The sequence below is a fragment of the Thalassophryne amazonica genome, chromosome 9 (assembly GCF_902500255.1).
Source record: "Thalassophryne amazonica chromosome 9, fThaAma1.1, whole genome shotgun sequence".
Taxonomy (NCBI): domain Eukaryota; kingdom Metazoa; phylum Chordata; class Actinopteri; order Batrachoidiformes; family Batrachoididae; genus Thalassophryne; species Thalassophryne amazonica.
Window position 1 is genome coordinate 61,590,246 of NC_047111.1, and position 10,159 is coordinate 61,600,404.

The 10,159-nt window shown below is 40.3% G+C and overlaps 1 protein-coding gene across 1 annotated transcript in view; it reads right to left on the minus strand.

Annotated features, from left to right (window-relative positions):
* The window catches only part of nsrp1 (nuclear speckle splicing regulatory protein 1), a 39,302-nt gene extending 35,664 nt beyond the window's left edge, over window positions 1-3,638 (minus strand). Inside the window, exon 1 of the mRNA XM_034178194.1 lies at window positions 3,621-3,638. The gene's annotated coding sequence lies outside the window, so the exon portion shown is untranslated. The remainder of the gene's footprint in view (window positions 1-3,620) is intronic.
* Between the last annotated feature and the right edge of the window lie 6,521 nt (window positions 3,639-10,159).

The following is a 10,159-nucleotide window of genomic DNA, read 5'->3' on the forward strand; positions in this document are numbered from 1 at the left end:
CATAGTAACATACTATACCAGTATGCTAGCCATATGAAAGGGAAAATAAGTGCGTCTTAAGTCTGGACTTGAAAGTCTCTACAGAATCTGACTGTTTTATTGATGCAGGGAGATCATTCCACAGAACAGGGGCATGATAAGAGAAAGCTCTATGACCTGCAGACTTTTTATTCACCCTGGACACAAAGTAGTCCTGCGCCCTGAGAACGCAGAGCCCAGGCTGGTACATAAGGTTACGTAGGTCACCTAAGTAGGGAAGTGCCAGTCCATGAATAATTTTATAGGTTAACAGCAGAACCTTAAAATCTGATCTCACAGGGACAGGAAGCCAGTGAAGAGATGCCAAAATGGGTGTAATGTGGCCAAACCTTTTGCTTCCTGTCAAAAGTCTGGCAGCAGCATTTTGAACCAATTGGAGACCCCTAATGCTGCACTGCGGTAAACCAGAAAATAGAACATTGCAGTAGTCCATCTAGAAGTAACAAACACATGAATCAGGGTCTCAGCATCAGCCATAGACAGGATGGGACGAATCTTCGCTATATTTCGCAGGTGGAAGAAAGCAGTCCTCATAACATCTCTAATCAATCAATCAATCAATTTTTTTATATAGCGCCAAATCACTACAAACAGTTGCCCCAAGGCGCTTTATATTGTCAGGCAAGGCCATACAATAATTATGTAAAACCCCAACGGTCAAAACGACCCCCTGTGAGCAAGCACTTGGCTACAGTGGGAAGGAAAAACTCCCTTTTAACAGGAAGAAACCTCCAGCAGAACCAGGCTCAGGGAGGGGCAGTCTTCTGCTGGGACTGGTTGGGGCTGAGGGAGAGAACCAGGAAAAAGACATGCTGTGGAGGGGAGCAGAGATCGATCACTAATGATTAAATGCAGAGTGGTGCATACAGAGCAAAAAGAGAAAGAAACAGTGCATCATGGGAACCCCCCAGCAGTCTACGTCTATAGCAGCATAACTAAGGGATGGTCCAGGGTCACCTGATCCAGCCCTAACTATAAGCTTTAGCAAAAAGGAAAGTTTTAAGCCTAATCTTAAAAGTAGAGAGGGTGTCTGTCTCCCTGATCTGAATTGGGAGCTGGTTCCACAGGAGAGGAGCCTGAAAGCTGAAGGCTCTGCCTCCCATTCTACTCTTACAAACCCTAGGAACTACAAGTAAGCCTGCAGTCTGAGAGCGAAGCGCTCTATTGGGGTGATATGGTACTACGAGGTCCCTAAGATAAGATGGGACCTGATTATTCAAAACCTTATAAGTAAGAAGAAGAATTTTAAATTCTATTCTAGAATTAACAGGAAGCCAATGAAGAGAGGCCAATATGGGTGAGATATGCTCTCTCCTTCTAGTCCCCATCAGTACTTTAGCTGCAGCATTTTGAATTAACTGAAGGCTTTTTAGGGAACTTTTAGGACAACCTGATAATAATGAATTACAATAGTCCAGCCTAGAGGAAATAAATGCATGAATTAGTTTTTCAGCATCACTCTGAGACAAGACCTTTCTGATTTTAGAGATATTGCGTAAATGCAAAAAAGCAGTCCTACATATTTGTTTAATATGCGCTTTGAATGACATATCCTGATCAAAAATGACTCCAAGATTTCTCACAGTATTACTAGAGGTCAGGGTAATGCCATCCAGAGTAAGGATCTGGTTAGACACCATGTTTCTAAGATTTGTGGGGGCAAGTACAATAACTTCAGTTTTATCTGAGTTTAAAAGCAGGAAATTAGAGGTCATCCATGTCTTTATGTCTGTAAGACAATCCTGCAGTTTAGCTAATTGGTGTGTGTCCTCTGGCTTCATGGATAGATAAAGCTGGGTATCATCTGCGTAACAATGAAAATTTAAGCAATACCGTCTAATAATACTGCCTAAGGGAAGCATGTATAAAGTGAATAAAATTGGTCCTAGCACAGAACCTTGTGGAACTCCATAATTAACTTTAGTCTGTGAAGAAGATTCCCCATTTACATGAACAAATTGTAATCTATTAGACAAATATGATTCAAACCACCGCAGCGCAGTGCCTTTAATACCTATGGCATGCTCTAATCTCTGTAATAAAATTTTATGGTCAACAGTATCAAAAGCAGCACTGAGGTCCAACAGAACAAGCACAGAGACGAGTCCACTGTCTGAGGCCATAAGAAGATCATTTGTAACCTTCACTAATGCTGTTTCTGTACTATGATGAATTCTAAAACCTGACTGAAACTCTTCAAATAGACCATTCCTCTGCAGATGATCAGTTAGCTGTTTTACAACTACCCTTTCAAGAATTTTTGAGAGAAAAGGAAGTGGAGGTCAAAGGACAAGGTAGGATCAAAAATTACCCCAGGGTTCCTCTGTCAGTGTGATGTATGTCACATGAGCCTAGGCTAAGCGTTAGCTGGTCAAATTGATACTGATGTCTCACTGGACCAAGAACCATCATTTCAGTTTTCAGCAGAATGACAGTTGCTTGCAACCTTATATCCTAGAATAAAAACAGTTGATAACCCCATTTAGTTTGAAGACAAATTTGCAGAGGTGGGACAAAGTCACTGTCAAGTCATTCTCAAGTCACCAATCTGCAAGTCCTAAGTCAAGTCTCAAGTCAGCTTGCAAACAATTGGTGGTCATTATGACTTGAGACATGACTTCGGACTTGCTGATTCATGACTTGAGAGTGACTTGATGGTGACTTTGTCCCACCTCTGCAAATTTGCAATAAAGTTTATGGATTTTTTAATGGCTGTTTTTTTGTAACGTCAGTTACACCCATAGTATTGAGTACCACCAACTTGTATTAAGCACCAACAAAGTTTCCTTCCCCTACCGAGCAGATCAGGGTTGTATGTTTTAAGTCCTGGTCAAAAGGCCTGCGTTCTCTCTGAATGTAACATCACTCACTGTGGAATAGGGCAGGGCAGTCGCATTTAAACCTCTGCGTGATATCGCAGGATTTGACCACTAACGTGGACAGCCGTTCCTGTTGCGCAATACAAACACAGCATTACTACCTACACGGAAATATGGTGTACTGGTTTGTTTTTGGCTGCAACCACCAAAACAGTCATGAAAAGTGCAGTTTTTTTCAGAGAAGGGAAGACCAGGCAAATGGGAGAGGTTGTGTCGGTAAATGTTAGCCTACATAGCTAACCAGAGTTGCTCCGTTCTCTTGCCTGCACAACTGCCTCGACACGTTGAGCGTCGGGTTATAACCAAACCGCAACACGTCTATTTTCCACTGCATCACTTTTTCTTTGCATTTTCACTTTGTTTGCCATGTAATTTGCCCCTTTAGCGCCTGCCCTCAAATGAGAATGCGCTGCCCTATTGCCCTGTGGCATTTAAATTATATTATTCTTCATTTATCTGTCCTAATTTAATGAACACACACACTCAACCAAATGCAAAAGAAAATTCCTGGCTCTGCCCCTTGATCCGATTCTAGTGTAAAATATAATGTTCTTTCTTGACAGAGGTCTTCACTCTTTAAGTGCCTCACCAGTTTCATGTGAATGCCATTTGTGTGGGTTCATTTTGTTAATGCCAGCCTACGTTCTCAGTGTGTGCTGATTCATTCTGTTTAATCAGATCACTGGGAGCGTGGTTCATCACCTGTGATTAAAACTGCAGCTTTGAACCCCTGCAGCCTGCTCTGAGCGACTCTAAATCCAAACACCATTATCTTGGCCATAATCTCAGTCTCATCTCCTCTCTGTCCTCCCCACTAATCCCTCTGGCACCAACGGAAACACCAGACTGGATGGATAGAGAGTGTAGATGATGCTGACAGAATGGAGAAGGGATGTGTGGATAAACAGATATCAAATTGATGGATAGACATTATAGGTGGCAAAGATGAAAAAGATGAGATGACAGAAGAGGAAAATGTTGGTGCGCTTCCTTTACTCATAGCAGTGACTTGAAGCTACAATGTATCGGATTTAGGCGCGTTTATTAGCATAAATGCAATATAGCACTCATAGCCATTTGCTCCTGAGTGTATTATTACCTGCAATGACAAATCAATGTGCTTTCATAATCTTAGAATGAGCCTTTCATATCTACTACCAGAATATAAATGGTATTATGAGTTCTTTCATTTGGGAGCTTTCTACATTGTTGCAGTGGTGCATGTTTTATTATTGATATTTATTCTTTTATCATATAACAACTCTATAGATCCTTGTCATTTGATTTGTGGTTTGTATGTAACGTGATATTGATCATTCATCCCATTTGCCATTTTGTTCCATTTACTGTGCAATTTTAGTTCCATACGTTTTGTACCATTGCACGCTGTGACCACCGCATGCTCACAATAGCGGTGATGGCGCTTAGCTAAAAACAAACATAGCGGGGTTTGGTTTGGTAACAGACAATGAACTGAATGAGCTTATTGACGGTACTCATTCTTCTAACACAAAAAACAAATCCACTATGCCGTAAGCCATCTCAACCCAGTCTCACGGCAAGTTGTGATCCAGCAGCATGACATAAACCATATCATTAACCTAATGGTTCATGATATTGTGACGAAAAGTGCCTCGTTTTCGTCACGGCAGCACAAATTCATTCTAATTCATTCTGTGATGGCTGCACAAAATTAAAAGTGAAGCGGCGGGGGGGGGGGGGGGGGGGGGGGTTATGGTTAGGGTGGGGGGAAAGAGTAAGATTAGGTTATGGTTAAGCTTAGGGTTAGTGAGTTAAAAAAACACCCCGTCACGAAAATTTGACTCGGAGCACGAAAAAAAAAAGAACGTGAGACTGGGCTGGCCATCTAGAGGCATTTGCAGTATTCACTGGGATGACTCTAGCTGAAGTAGAAATGTTGTCAGATAAAGAGCTCAACAAATTTCTGTTGCGATTTTTCGCTGGACTGAGGACAGCAGACGGCAGTCTGTACACAAAGAAGTCGATGCATGGCGTCAGATATACGTCAGGATTGTTTTTGAACTATCTGACTGTTTTTGCAGGTTGACTGAGAACAATTTTTGATTGGACTGGACTTCTATTTAAAGATTGTGTTGGACTGTTTGGAACCTTGACCTCAAAGGACCAGCGAGTCAGCAGCGCACAACAAAGTGTAAGTCGCTTTTCTCTTGTTTAATAAAATATCAAATGACAAGGATCTGTTTTAGGTGTTACATAAAACAAATAATGTTTTTCATTTGTGCAATGGAAAGTATGTTTCATTTGGTGAAAGATGAAATGTTCCATCTTTCACCTCATGAAACATTCTTACCATTGCACTTATGAACATTCATTATTTGTATATTATTAGAGTATTTTGTTTCATTCCTGGTAAAGTCCTGTATAAATGCTCATTCTAATTAGTATAAATAATAATGAATGTGTGATTTTTTTTTCAGTATATAAGTTGCACTGCAGTATAAATTGCAGGACATCCAAACTATTAAACAAAAAAATAACTTACTCCAGAAAATACAGTACATGGAAGCATGCTCCCTCATGAGACAGCCATATTGCACCTCTATGTTGATACAAAAGCCCAAAAGTAATATACATACTCTAAATTTTACATTTTGCAGCACAGCCCAAAGACTGAAGAAAACACAAGAGAAGTCAGTGGTCGCTTCCCTATAGATGACTTCAGGGTCCCATGATCCTTTGTGCACGTCGAGTGGTTCTAGTCGCACGCTAGCATGGTGTCACATGGAGAGTCGTTGTTTCCTGGCATTTATCGGGAAACCTTCTGGAACGTGAATATCGATGGCACGTAACCTGTGTGATTCATGCTGGGATTTGAAAATTTAAAAAAATCTTTATATACATTAATTTACTTTGGAATACCTTCGGTGGCCGCATTTCATGCTGGTTTGCATTGCATTTCCTAATGCGTGACGAGCAGTGAAGCCATATTCGTTATTTACAACCGACGAATCGAGCCCGAACCATTCCAAGTGTGCAGGGGGTGATGGGACTCTGAAAGAGTCTATACACTGTCTACTGGTTGCTACTGTGGGTTAACAAGTTTGAGAACCCTCAGTTCTGTGACACGGAGGATCATACATATCTTGCTTATCAAAAGAGAATTGCCAAAGAAGCAAAAATATGAAACAAAATCCTGACTGGCACCATTGTAATGCAATCTGCAACCTCACCACTAGATGACACTATATCCTACATACTGTGGCTTTAAGTAAACAGTAGCAAAAGCAGCTGCAATGGTGATATGGATAGTGTTTGTTTGTTTTAATAAATATTACATGACAACACTTAACTGAAACTAATACATGTATCATGTGAAAGAAATGCCAACAAGCCTTTCTGCAACAAAAAAGTATATTTTTTTCAGCTTTTCCCTTTTAACATTCAGGGTCGTCACAGCAGAATCAATATGAATCTGTATGTACAGTGAGGCAAAAAAGTATTTGATCCACTGTCAATTTTGCAAGTTTTCCCCCCTACAAAGAATGGAGATGTCTGTAATTTATATCGGTAGACTGCAACTGTGAGAGACAGAAAAAAAAAAGAAAAAAAAAAAAGAAGAATCAAACAGTTAATAAAAAACAATCATACAATTACATTGTGTGATTTTTAAATCATTAATTATGCTAAATAAAATCTACAAACAAACTGTAAATCTATTCAGTTGTATGAATATTGTCTAAATTTCTTTGGCATTTGTGTTATATGCAATGGTGATCGCTGGGTAATATGTATGATGTTATCCAGTGATCATATGGCATAAGGAGACAACAACATTTTGGCTAATTTGGGCTCAAAATATGTCAAGACTGACATGCTCAGCCCACCTGCAAGACAAGCCAGTGAGCAGTCATATCATTCAAACACTTAAGGGGTTCTAATAAAAGACAGAAGAGAAAAGACCAGAAGAAGGAGGCAGCAAGAATGAATCTTAAAAAGGAATAGCTTGCACCATCTATTTAACTTAGTTATCATGTTATGCCGTAACATGTCATGTGTCACGGAATCCAATGGGCATTGACCTTTTTTGACCTTTACTTTAGAGACAAAGAATTCAACACAGTCAAAAGTATTCCATTTAAGAATCCATTAATCCATTTAGTAATTAATGTATTAATTTATTTATTATTCCTATTAAGTCAACCGATAATTTGCTTAATTTTCTACCAAAAATTGGAGCAACTTTATCCTCTGACGCCTGTACAAACCCAAATTAACCTTTGTCACCATTGTTGCTGTTTTTATCCAATAACTCCATAACATTCATTCCTAGACATTTTTGGATCGCTATGATCAGCCAAATAATATACAAATAATGAATGTTTATGAGTTCAATGGTAAGAATATTTCATGAGGTGAAAGCTGGAACATACCATTCAACGAGGCGAAGCCAAGCTGAATGGTATGGTATGTTCCAGCAAATATTTGTTCCATTGAAAGAAGGTAAAAACATTCATTATTTGTTTTATATAACGGCTAAAATAGATCCTTGTCATTTGATATTTTATTAATTTATAAACAACAGAAAAGGGACTTACATTTTGGTGTTCCACTGCTGCTAAAGTCCAAATTGTAACATGTAGTCCAGTGATACTGTGCACTGACTTTGGACTTCCATTAAAAAAAGACTTTGTGTAGTTCCTCAGTCCAGCCAAAAATCATGTCAGCGTTTCATGTGAACAGGTCTTTGTGCATCCAGACGGCTTACAGTGGAGTGGATTTTGTGTGTGTATGTTACAGAATTAGCAGTGTCATTTAGCTCAATCAAATCATCATGTCGTTGTCCCCCGCGTGCGCGCACACACACACACACACAACTGGGTCGGTCGACTGTGTACGTCCTCAGTGCAGCGAAAAAAAAAATCATGTCAGAAATGAGTCCAGCTTTTCAGTCTTTCTTCCTGCTAACAGCCTCCAGACAGCACAGTGGATTTGTTTGGTGTGTGTGTGTGTCTTACAAGAATTAGCAGCGTCAGTTAGTTCAATCAAATTATGTCTCGGGAGAGTTGTTGTCCCCTGCGTGCGCACACACACGCAACCTGGTCAGCGCTTGTGCATGTACTACCAAAAAAAGACTGTGTACGTCCTCAGTGCAGTGAAAAAAAAAAAAAAAATCACATCAGAAATTAGTCCAGCTTTTCATTTCAACTTCCTGCCAACAGCCTCCAGACAGCACAGTGGATTTGTTTTATGTGTGTGTGTGTGTGTGTGTGTGTGTGTCTTACAAGAATTAGCAGCGTCAGTTAGCTTAATCAAATTATGTCTCGGGAGAGTCGCTGTCCCCTGTGTGCGCACACACACGCAACCTAATTGGCGCTTGTGCGTGTACTACCACAAAAAGACTGTGTAAGTCCTCAGTGCAGCGAAAAAAAAAATCACATCAGAAATTAGTCCAGCTTTTCATTCTAACTTCCTGCCAACAGCCTCCAGACAGCACAATGGATTTGTTTTGTGTGTGCGTGTGCACGCGTGTTGTGTGTGCAAGCGCGCATGTGCTGGTGCACATGAATGTGTGGGCGCGCGTACATGCGCATGCACGAGCACGTGTGCGCATACCTGTGCGTGCGCAAGCACGTGTGCGAGGACATGTGCGCGCGTCCGTGTGTGTGCAGAGTGCAATGGTACCAAACGTATGGAACCGAATTTGCACTCTAAGTGCAATGCAACACAAATGGGATGAATTAATCCATGTCATGTGACATACAAAGCACCAATCAAATGACAAGGATCCACTCAGCCGTTATATAATGTGGTATACCGCTCACTATGAATGGAGCATTTCTAAATGTTGACCCCGTGTGATCCTTCTTTGACCCCTACAGCTGCCACCCTCGGATGGCCGCTGTACATTTTTGTGTAGGCCATGGTACACTAAACCTGGTAAGTTTTGCTTAGTCCCCTTAAATGCTAGCGAATTGATCAAAATCGGCTTCTGGCTCTTGGACCATACAGCTTAGAACTTTTTTTCTGAATCCAGAGGTGTGTAGCATCCTCCTGGAAGTGATGCTCAGTTTTTGGAGCACAAACCTTCCATGTTTGTCCACCTTCTCATACCGCACAAAATATTATTCACTTAGGCATTTTAGTTAAAGAGAACATAAATTGAAACATACTGAATTTGATTTATTTTAAAATTCTGTTTCATTCTATTTCTCAGTTTCTATCCCTATCAGACAGAAAAATCACTAAGGGCCTATGGGTAAGGTCCTTAATCCCCAAGGTGTGGTGGCCCAGAGAGCTCATCATGCTGCAACTTGGGAAAATGCATGCAAATAGACACAACACATACAAATAAAGAAAACATCAGCAAATAAAGCCAACAAACAAGACAGGGAACAATTCTGAAACGTTACCCATCTTATGCAGTCTTGCTTCTTCCATTTAAGGACCATTGCCCACCTTCGAAACATTGTGTCTCAAGGTGAGCTGGAAATGATCATCCATGCTTTTATTTCATCACCTATTGACTATTGTAATTTGCTGTTCCCTAGCCTTAGTAAGTCTTCTCTGGATTGCTTTCAAACGGTGCAGAATGCAGCTGCAAGGCTTCTTACAAGGTCATGTAGGAGGTCTCATGTAACACCCACTATGTCCTCTTTGCATTGGCACCCCATTCAGTTCAGACTGCAATTTAAAATATTGGCAATGGCTTTTCGAGTTCTGCACGGTCAAATGCCGCTCTACATCAGTGAATTCTTGCACATTTATGTGATAAGCAGGTCTCTGAGGTCCTCGGACCAGAACCTGTTGGTTGTTCCTTGTTCAAGGCTGAAGACCAAAGGAGACTTTGTGGTTGTGGCTTCCAAACTGTGGAACGCACTATCACTGCATCTACATTCTGTGGACTCTGTTGGAACTTTTAAAGAGAAGCTCAAGACCAACTTCTACAGACTTGCTTTAACTAGTTTCATGTTAGTGCTATTTTTAATTTCTGTATTTCTATTTTATTTTTTCACTGTAAAGCACTTTGTGATTTCATCTTGAAAGGTGCTATACAAATAAACTTTACTTATTTACTTACATCTTCATCAGTTTGACAACACGTGCAAATTCTCACAATACAACCAAATAAAATTCTCAATTTTGCTGTGTTTTTAGAATTTGCAGTTTTTTCTTTTTAATTTGGTTGTGAGAATTTGCAGTGTATGTATGGTTAAACTGATGACGCTGTGTTGTTTATTTGCACGTGTTTTGTCTATTTG